The 10,438-nt window shown below is 44.3% G+C and overlaps 1 long non-coding RNA gene across 2 annotated transcripts; it reads left to right on the top strand.

Moving 5' to 3' along the window:
• Positions 1-391: 391 nt before the first annotated feature.
• LOC136991108 (uncharacterized) lies at positions 392-8,910 on the top strand. Of its 2 annotated transcripts, none has more exons than XR_010883138.1 (5): positions 392-795; positions 1,802-1,941; positions 2,321-2,420; positions 6,132-6,310; positions 7,826-8,910. It is a non-coding gene; the product is annotated as an uncharacterized lncRNA (long non-coding RNA). The 2 variants fall into 2 exon arrangements; XR_010883139.1 differs by having other exon boundaries at positions 1,893-1,941.
• The last annotated feature ends 1,528 nt before the right edge of the window (positions 8,911-10,438 follow it).

A 10,438-nucleotide genomic window follows, 5' to 3' on the forward strand; every position in this document is an offset into this window, starting at 1 on the left:
GCTTCCCCCTGCGCACACCCCTCCGCGCTCCGCCAATCAGCGCGCCGCCGCCACGCCCGCCGCCGCGCCGCCCGGCCAATGCGAGGCGCCGCTCCGCGCCGACCAATTGTCGGCGCCGGCGCCGGCTCCCATCTCCAGGCAGCCTCGGAGCCAGGGGCGGGCAGGGAGGCGGGGCCACCGCCGCGGAGGGGCGGGGCCGGCCGCATCTCTGGGCAGCGTTGGAGCCAGAGGCGGGGACCAGCGCTTCGGGGCGTGTCTTCCGCCGGCCAATAGAGCGGGCCTGCGGGCGGCATGCAAATGACGCGCGGGAGGCCACGCCCGGAGCGGCAGGGCCTCGCGGCGGGCGGGGGGAGGGGCGGGGGGCTCCGCGCTGCTCCCCCGGCCGGGCCGAGGGAAATGGCGGCCGCCGCCCCCCGGGCCGCCCCGCCGCGGTCTGAGGCAGCGGCCGCCCCCAGGGGCCCGTCGCCGTCACCCCGGTGCGGAGTCACTGGTGTGACGACGTGCGGAGGCCTCAGCTAGCGGCACGTCCGGGTCGGCAGGGGGAGGCGAGTGTGGGCGCACATCCCCCGGTACCGCAAGGCCGGGCACGGGCGGCGCAGCCCCTCGCTCCCGTTTCCAGCCCTCTTGCAGTCACACACACACACACACACACACACACACCCCGGAATCCACCGGTCCGTTCATCACAGGGACCATCCCCGCTGGTGGCGATCAGAGCTGCACGCAGAGGGCTGCTGATCTGGAGGAAAAGCTGCTTTCTGCTAAAAAACGGCTTTGAGGCAGCTGCGTGCTCATGTAGGAACAAGACGGCTCTGCTGCCAGGCAGAATAGGATTAGCTGTTTGCTTTAGGGGAAGTTGGGAGTGTTTGGAGAGCGTGTGCGAGTGCGTGTGTGTGAGAAACAGCGGACGGTGTTTGCCTCGGGTCGCAGGGACTGCTGAAAATGATGAGTCAGATTTTCTAGACTCCATGCTAATGCACTGAGATGGAGTGTGTAATTAGGACGGAGACAAATCTATAATCTACGGCGTAGGATAGCTGGGGTATAAACCTCCTTTTTACATCATAGCATCACTAAAGTTTTCCTTTTTTATATGCCCTTTAACTGCAGATTTTAAATATGTATATATATATATATACACACACTTTAATGTGAGTAGTCCCACTGACATCAACAAAAGTTTGTGTATTAAATGCTGAGCATTATATAATTCCTATCTTGAAAGATTATGGAATAGAAGGATTTGATTTTGTTATTACAGCCCTCTGAAATTTCTAAGAAGCTTTGTGATGTTACGTACATTGTTTCAGAAGTTTTTCCTGTCAAAATAGTTGTAAATCGGCTGCCTGAGAGCTGTGATCTGCCTTATATACTTTCATCTACGGGAATACTATCTGTTTTTGCAAAACTAAGCATTGTGAACTTGTTAGTTCGTTGTGAACTTGCGTTAGTCAACTTGTTGGCTAAAAAGGGCACAATGCAAATAAAAATTAACATCTCTTAAAGGAGGTCAAATGAACCCAGACCTGACTTTGAGAACCACTGAAAAGTTTCTCAAATCAGACTTTTCCACTGTAAGTAAAACCGCATCCACTGCAACATCCATCTTTTCCCCTTCCATACATTTGAAAAGGAGTCTCTGTCTCAAGCAGAGTTGTCCCTAGCAGTCGGAGACACCATGGACTTCACTATTGCCAGTCTATTTAACGTGTAATGCATCCAAATAGCATAGTCACAGGCAGCCATGCAAAATGCTTAGGGAAAAACAAATGAAAGAGGTTTTGTTCCCCCTCTCTCCCAGCAATGTAGTAGAAATGCCATCCCAGCATGAGAAAACACTGGCTGCTCGAGTGCAGATACCAGTGTATGTACGCCGTGTTTGCATCCCGCAGGCTGCAGCATGATGCTGTTACAACTGAAGTGACAACGGGAGCCAAACAGGTTAGTTTCCATCCTCTAATTTGAATGTTACGCTAAAATGTAAGGAAACAGCACGAATGATGTAAATGACTTTTTATTTATTGTTGAACTCAATGTTATCTGAAAAGAGCAGCTTTAAAACAAGCACTGGAGGATCTGAATTACTGTAGCCACAAGCAATAGAGTTGATTCTTTAGCTCAAGTAAGATTACTTTGAGTCATTTATTGTCAAATGCCTGGCCCAAAACTCACACGTGTTGGCAAGGATAGTACCTGGCAAGTTTGAACACACAGGTAAGAGAATGATTTTGATTGAGTTACTCTTAATATTTAACATGGGACTACTGGCAAATATTCAGATTTCAATAATAGCATGCATTCATTTATTTCATTTCCACAGAGGGAAGTACATATGACTGGACATAGTCAGAAATATGACTGGGTCCCATTCCTCTATATTGAAATTATTCCCATCTTGAGTGACAACTTCAGACCTTTAGGTAAGCCCATTAAAAAAGGGAAAATTTTCCATTAACCAAGTATGAAAGGTAGGCTGACTTGTAAGGCAACTTAAAATTTGAGAAATTTGATATCTAGTCTCTATTCTGTCACAGACTTTGTGTAAAAGGGGGTGGGACATGCATGCCCAGATGCATTAAGTATTTAGCTGACTAACTCTCACTTAAACCGTAACCACTTAGGTACCTTTGCAGCTTCTAATCTTGCCTTTTAGTACTCCAGCATCTGAGAAATGTCAAAAGAAGCATAAACTCTGAAAGCATTTCACTGTTTTTGGAAACAACACAGCAAATAGAAGTTGACTAAGTTCCTTTCCTGCATCCAACAGAAATTATTTCCCTTGCCTTTTCTGAAGTTTATTTTTTTCCTTTATATATTCCTTTTATAAGAGGTTTTCATTCCTAATGGAAATCAGAAATGTGCCTAACAGGGCAGAGATGCAGTAATTATCCAGTATCCACATTAGATAATTAGTGCATAGACTAGAGACAAAATATTTCAGAATATGTGAACCCTTTGACTAGATGTGGTATATCGAAATGAACTATTACTGTAATTGTGGTCCCTGTGGTACTGATCCTGTAAAACTCCGTGTATGTGCTTAGCTTATGCCATCTGCAGAGTCCTACTGCCTGCAAAGACTTGCGCGTGTGTACTTGATTTTAAGCTCTTGGCTTGTTCCATTTCAAGTTAAACATATGCATAAGCTCTGCAGAATAAAAGCCTCTCTTTGTAAAAGCTGGCTTCTTGGTGAACATATCCACATTCTTGAAAGTTCTCCTTGTAAACTTATTTCTCCAAAGAAGTATTACAAAAATACTCACTGTTCCCTTCACAATTGTCTGGCAGCTTTTATGATCCATGATTTTATGTACTTCACTTCCCATCCTCTGCTGTGGATTTCCTTCAGTTTTAGCCCAGTTACTGATTCATGAAGGAAAGCAGAATCATGAAATTAACAGGTAATTTAGTTTTAAACAACCTGGTAGAGGTTGTTTGAATCTTGATCTTCCCAGAAAATTTAAGATGGTTAATCCTACCAATACAGCCAGTCCCCTCTGCTGAGATCACCTAGAAAGACAACTAGTTATTGCCATATATGTGAAAGGTGGTGATATTTTTTTTTTCTTGATATGGAAGATACTGGCATGCAACTATCACATTCTTTTCAGGGAGATTACTGACCTGCTGTGGTAGAGCTGTGCAAGTGGTTGCTGGTTTAAACAGATTTTTATCATCGATGATCATAACTTCTGCAAAGTTTCAAAAACAAATAGCAAACCAAAACAAAAGGAAGAACAAATTTCCAAGGGAAGTAGGGACTTCTCTGCCTCCTGAAGTAATCAGATGCATTTTTGACAGATACATTGCAGCCAAGCACAGATTGCTGCACTCACCATAGGAATAGCTGGATGAAAAGTAGATGGCATTTGCTAGAAGGTCAAAGCTCTAACTAATGCCTTATTCACCCTTCAAGCAAACATGGTTGAAGCATATTAGCAAAGAGACATTGCTCATCCAAACAACAAGCTGCTTTCTTTCCCCAGAATGAGGATTTATATCATGGTTTACCAGTCTGATACAAGTTTTGAACTCACACTGTGGCTGGGACTGTGCTATTTCTGCCTGGTATTCTCTGAATAGGAAGCTGGGAGCTGTAGAGTGCATCACCACTACCTTCCAGAGCGCATCACAACTAATGAGTGTGAACTGCACAGCCAACCTGTCCATGCATGGCAAATCCCAAGATGCTCTTGGACTATACAGTATTGACTAGGTCGCACGTCCTGGAAAAGTCAGCATGGCCACAGCGTGCTGTGCAAGTGCTGCGGGAGCAATCAGTAAGAGGTCCCTAAGAATGGGACCCACCGTGCAGGTGTGCAGTGCTTGTGTTGTTAATATGGCAATGTAAAAGCTTGATGATTCCTGCAAGGGTTGGATTCACTAGATAAGTGCTGTAAAGCTGAACTAGCCATGCAGTGAATATGTTTGCAATTCATAGACCTCCAGCAGCTTAGAGAGGGGGGAAGGGAGGGGATGGTTACCATGCAATAGCTCTGACTGCATTGTTGCAAGACTAGAAATCCCAGATGAAATTAAAAGATCCTCAAATTTTGTTCAGGCAAAACTTCAGGGGCAGAAAAAGAGGACCCAGCTCCAGTGCCTTAGCGAGTTTCCCCATCTTACTGCCACAATAAAGTGTTATGCAAGTGGTAAGACTAGGTGATTGACACGTCACATGCCTTACTTTTCTTGAATCCATGATTCATTCAGTAAAACCATACCAAACATGGATATATAGGAAAATAGATATGATTTCTCCAGGCCAAAAAAGCCAGTGCATTACCAGTATGTCAAGTGATAGTCCTGCATTCATTATCCTAATTTTTGCTGCACCGTGTTAATGTTGTTTGTGCAGGCTTTATATTACATTGTTAGAGGAAGAAGGGGCAGCAGGTAAAGTTTGTGCCCTGAGTAGCATTACACATGCTTTGACACTACAAAATGACTTCCCATCCTTATGATTACACATCCTAATTTGCAAAATGAGTGTTCAGATAATTACATGAGACAGTGAGATGTGATAGTTTGTGGAATCCTTCTTCAAGGGTGGGAGAACACACCTTTTTCTTTGGAGCATTTAAAGCCTGATTAGATAAAAGTACTCACAATTATGCTTATCATAAGAAACAATTACATCCTGGCCCAGGAGAGATGATGAGGCCCAGGCTGACCAAACAGGCCTTTTTAATATCTAATTTCTCTGACAGTGATATAATTCTAAAAAATATTAAATCACTACCCAACCAAGAAATCTTTTCTCCTCTCTCTTTTTATGTTCTTCTGTGGTTTGCATGATAATTCACTAAATATATTTCGACATGTTGTTTACTTCAGTTCAGCCTTCTGAGACCACATTGGCTAATGTTGTGAGACAGCAAATAGGGATCATCTGGAAAAAATAGATTATGCTTCAAGTTAACTTTGGAAGTATTTTGGCCTGTACAATTTTGAGGAGTGATACAGTGGGGAAATGCATTACTTGCCAAAAAAAAAAAAAAAAAGGCAAAAATCTAGTGGTACCTACACAAAGGTAGTCTCATAGGTTCTCATATGTCATTAGAAAGGGACATGTAAAACTCAAATGAAGAATTTCAACAGTCTTAATGTTTAATCTGTTTTGGGTCCATATCTCCATAAGGCACATGCACTAGTCATAAGCAGGAGAAGACAGGAACACTAAGCAGTATTTCCCTCAAACGCCTCTGATTTATTTCTTATGCATTTTTAATTAACATATTTTAAAAATGCTAATATGTTCCCTTTTTCTGGCCCGTCTGTTTATCTGAGCCAAACTGGAGGATTTCCTACTGAGCAGATTTAACAACTGCAGCAGGAGTAGACTGGGTGATAGAAATGTCTTTCTCCTTTAGTTGTGACGATGCTACACAGGTAGTCAGTGGGCACTGAACCTCTCCTGAGCCCCCTTGTTTATTGTAGAAGAGGAAGCTGCAAAGTCCCCGGCATGATTTGCTCCCAAGCTAGCAAAGCCAATGTTTGGTTTCATGGCCAGACAGGAGTCTGTTAACCCACCAACCACCAACCTCCCAAACAACAGCTGAAGGTGGAGGTGGAGGGCAGAGGATCCTGGCTTCACTGACTGGCTTTTGTGGGTTTCCCCCGGCTTGTAGGCTGTTGGAGCCAGGCTCAGCCTCCCTCGCCCTGCGCTGGATTTCCGGCGTTGTCTCCCTGCTGGCTGCAACGCCCGGCTGCTCTTTCCCTCCCGCATGCTGACCTTCTCAGGGACTAACTGTGGCTCCAGAGCAGATTAGGCTCGGTTTGGTACCTGCAAGAAATTTTGCTTCAAGAGGTAAATGAAATGACTTGAAACAAGCTCTTCAAAGTAAACTGTTCACCAGTAGGAACACAGCCACTGAGAAAAAGCTTAAAGCAGCAAAGCAGTCTAATGTGCATCTCTCCTTTCTCAGCTATTGAACACACTCATCCCATGCACTTTCCTTACTCTGTCCTCTTTTGGTTAACAGGATTTTCTTCATTTCCCTGAAGATGCTGCTCCTTTCTTGAATTTATATCTCAGATGGGCAATTTAGTCAAGAATGTATTATTTTGCACTCCTGAATGTGGTCTGCAGACAAGCGGCCTGGCTTCAGCTGGGCCTGGCTTCAGCTTGGCCATAGTCAAAACTTGAATAGCATTGGCAGTCACCTTGTGCATCAAATACCAGCGATGGGGCTGCCCAAAGCCTCTATGTGCCTTCCTGCAAACGTGGCAGGAACGTGTGCAGGAGCCCCTTCTGATGGAGTAAACAACTGCAGCAGTCAAAAGCATTGCAATAAGTACAATATGGACAGAGTGGTACAGCTCCATCAGAGTCATCAGGCCACAGCACCTGAATGTACAATGCTTTAATAACAATTTCTGCAAAATAAAGTAGGGAAAAGGCAAGGCACACAGTGCTGTGGTGCCTATAAGTTAGGGGCCCAAGTCTAGAGGTGGACTTCCCGAGGCAGATGTTGATGTCTGCGCTCATATCCTTGGAGCAGGCAGCATTTGGGGGCTCGGCACAACTGCTGCCAGGCCACCACCCCTAGCACTGGGAAGGATGTGTCCGAAGGTTCATCTCTCTCCAAAACACAGGTGCCTTTGTCAAAGCTGCAGTAATGACATCTCTGGGAAGCATAGGTGCCAGCCAGTGTGACGGGTTGGGGGTCTGCCTTTTTGGCTGGCCTTTTGCACGAGCAGTCAACGCTAGAAAGTGGGAGGCCCTTGTTCAATACCTCCCTTGTCTCCCAGCTAAATCTCACATCCCTGTAGAGTAACCTGACCATGAGGCTATAGGTTAGGCTGGGTAAAAGCACCTTGAACAGTCCTTTGGCAGCCAGGGCCCTGTGAAGCCAAGAGTTCAAAAGCCAAGGAGTCAAAAAGAGGGCAAGCAAGAGGGAGCTGGCTCAGTTACCTGCCAGTTAGAGAAGTGAACTGGAAGTAAAGACTTTGCTGCCTCTATCCTTCAGCTGCTTTGGCTTAGTTCAGTGCCTGGCCAGTGTGAAGTGCAAAAATGTCTTTGTCTTGCTGGAAAAAACAACATTTCTCATACAGCAAAACTTGTGTGTTCCCATTTTGCAAATGAAACACATGGTACGGCATGATGCCACATTAAGGACGGAGATGATCAGTGAAATTAGCTTCCTGTATTCACTGGCAATGTTGTGACTTTCATTATTTTCACAACAAATACAAAACTCAGCAGCTTTTGGGATATGGCACATAGTTTAGGTCCATTTCCCATTGAAACCCCCAAGATATGAACGTAAGTATGTTGGAAGATCATGCTGAATTATGACACAGTTTTATTCTTTGTTTCTAGACAAAGAAGAGCTGAAGTGCTGAAAGATTTGCATCTGTTATGGACTTGACTTATTTTGATTAAAAAATGCTTTTACCCTGTTTCATTATTTTTCTGACAGTTACACCCTGAAAAACCAGAGTGTCAGTGGGAGTGGGATTTTCTCAGAAGGTACCACACTTAAAAGCAATTAGGTGTGTGACTGAAGGCAGTTAGCACATGGGATATTCCCCAACAAAATAGGCTCAGCATTGAAGGTGTGTTTGCATAGCATGCTTTTCATTGCATCAAACACTATCAGGATGCCAGGAATATTTCCCAAATTCTGAAATTCAGCCTTAAAGAACCACCCTTCCAAGAGAACTGGCTGATCTAATCAGAAGTGGAGTGTGTCTCACTGGCTACTCTGTGCGGATCCACAAAACCAGCTAACCTGGTGCTTTCTATCTCCCCCACCCTGTTTGCAAAGCCAGGCAGTGCCTACTGTGATATACAAAAATAAAGAAACCAGAATAGGCACAGCCATCTGGCACCATGGAGCAAGAGAAAAGGAGCAGCAGCTTCGATTCCTGCCCTGGGTTAACATCAGCCAGTTCTTGTCTCCTATCTCCTTCTAGCCTGCGTGTTTGCCTGCTGCAGGATGGCCACAATTCCTATACGTGGATTTTCCTTTGAAGACTGTCTGACCTATTTCAGCCCAGTTTTGCAGCAGACATGAGCTCTACTTACAATGTTGGGAGAGAGGAAAGAAAAGGTCAGCCGGGAAGGAAAAAAAGGAAGGTAAACAACCCACCTTGCTCCACTGGTGAAGCTCTAACGGTACAAGTTTCAACAGTGGAGTCCGAGATCTGCAAACTGTGAGACGATTTCTATTTAGGCAAATAAATGAATAGTAACAGGGGTCATTGCATCTTGCTTTGCTAACTGCCAGGTAAATCACTTGAACCTCAGACACACAGAACCATTTACTGTCACTGTGGAAGCATTTATATTGGGTAAAGATTCATGAGAATGCTGGACAGGAGAAGCAAAGAAATGTTTGTTTTAAACACAAAGCAATACCTTTGTACAATACAAGAGCATGTTCTGAAATGGAAAATATAAAAGGATGGTATTTCCACAACAAGGTCATGTCTTAAGAATTTTATTTGTCCTCATTTCTATTAAAATGTCCTTTTACATGGAGAAATAGCTTCTTTTAGTTATGTTATATTGCTCTTGAAACTTAACCTTCCTCTTACTGGGATCCATAAATCACTGGGAATCATGGATTTTCCTATAAACAGACTACAGATCAGCTTACTTCTTTGTATTATTTGGCTCCATCATTTCAGAAGCAGCATGGACCAAATTCTTCCCTGGCATAACTCCATTCCTAGTATTCTTATTTTAAGAATTCTGGGCCAAATTCCTGCTCTCTCTTTTGCCGACATATACTCAGAGCCACTCCACTGTAATCACTGGAGTCACATATCATTAACGCTAATGTACTGCTGAACAGAATGTAGCCCTCTGCTTAAAAATCACTTTGATCAAGTGAAATAAGAAAAATACTGCTGAATGTAGCCTTAAGCATATTACTTGTTCTGTTCAAAGATTATTCACTCTTGGTTTAACTTACTTCAAGCATGACATTCCAGGAAAAAAAAAATTATCTGTGAGTGAAATACGACTCAGTAAGAGTCAATAAGACCCAATGTATTACAGTATTAATAAATGTACATTTCTGCTGAAGCATGCTAAACCTTAAAGTCTGTATATAAATATCAATGTCTATTGAGTTTCTGGAAGAGATGGCTGGTGGTAATCATGCTTGATGTCGTTCTGCAATATGTAATCTATGTTTACAGGAGGGCTCTTTGCAGGCATGTTCTTGTTGGTAGGCAGAGAATTTGCTTCTTCCTAGTTCGTTTACAAAAAGTGAATTCCCCACTCTTACTTCCCTGGCAGGATATTTAGACTCCCTTCAAGTATAGCAGCAGTGATGTGATACCAAGTAATACGTCAGCCAAAAGCACTGGAGAAAGAGTGACACAAAGTCCGCTGTGGCACAAGGGCAGCGTTTGATAAAGGCACAGGGAGTTCTCCTGCCTTGAGCAAGCAACGCTGCTCATTCAGCAACTGAGCAAAGCCTCCTCTGTGCAGGCCGGGATCCTTCTAACCTCAGCAGCGACTTCTCCTCACGATAAAACAGGGCATGCACGCATTTAATCAGCAAGTGTGTCATAAGCGGTGGGTGCAAGTCATACTGCAACAGAAGGATGTGGTTTGTAAGCAGCGTCTGCACTATGACTAAACTGGGGGGGGGGCAGAAGAAGAAAGTGGCTGGTAACTGTTTGTCAGCGTGATGAACGACTTGCAAGCATGCCAGGTAATTTCGCTGGTTGTGTTTTGAGCTGCCACGTGCAGCTGTTGTTAAAGCATCATCACACTGTTTGGCTACGGGTGGGAGAGAGGAGCACAAGCGAATAAATCATGTCTTTGGGTTCAGAGAGCTACAGCTGTCTGCCCAAAGCAGAGAAGCTGACGTTTGATCTAAAAATTACTGGATAAAATAGTTGGTGTCTGCTAAAAAAATTCCAGGAATGTCCATTCTTGAGCATGTTTTCCTTCTGCCCAGCAGGACAATGGAAG

Source organism: Apteryx mantelli, chromosome 1, assembly GCF_036417845.1.
Source record: "Apteryx mantelli isolate bAptMan1 chromosome 1, bAptMan1.hap1, whole genome shotgun sequence".
Classification (NCBI taxonomy): Eukaryota; Metazoa; Chordata; class Aves; order Apterygiformes; family Apterygidae; genus Apteryx; species Apteryx mantelli.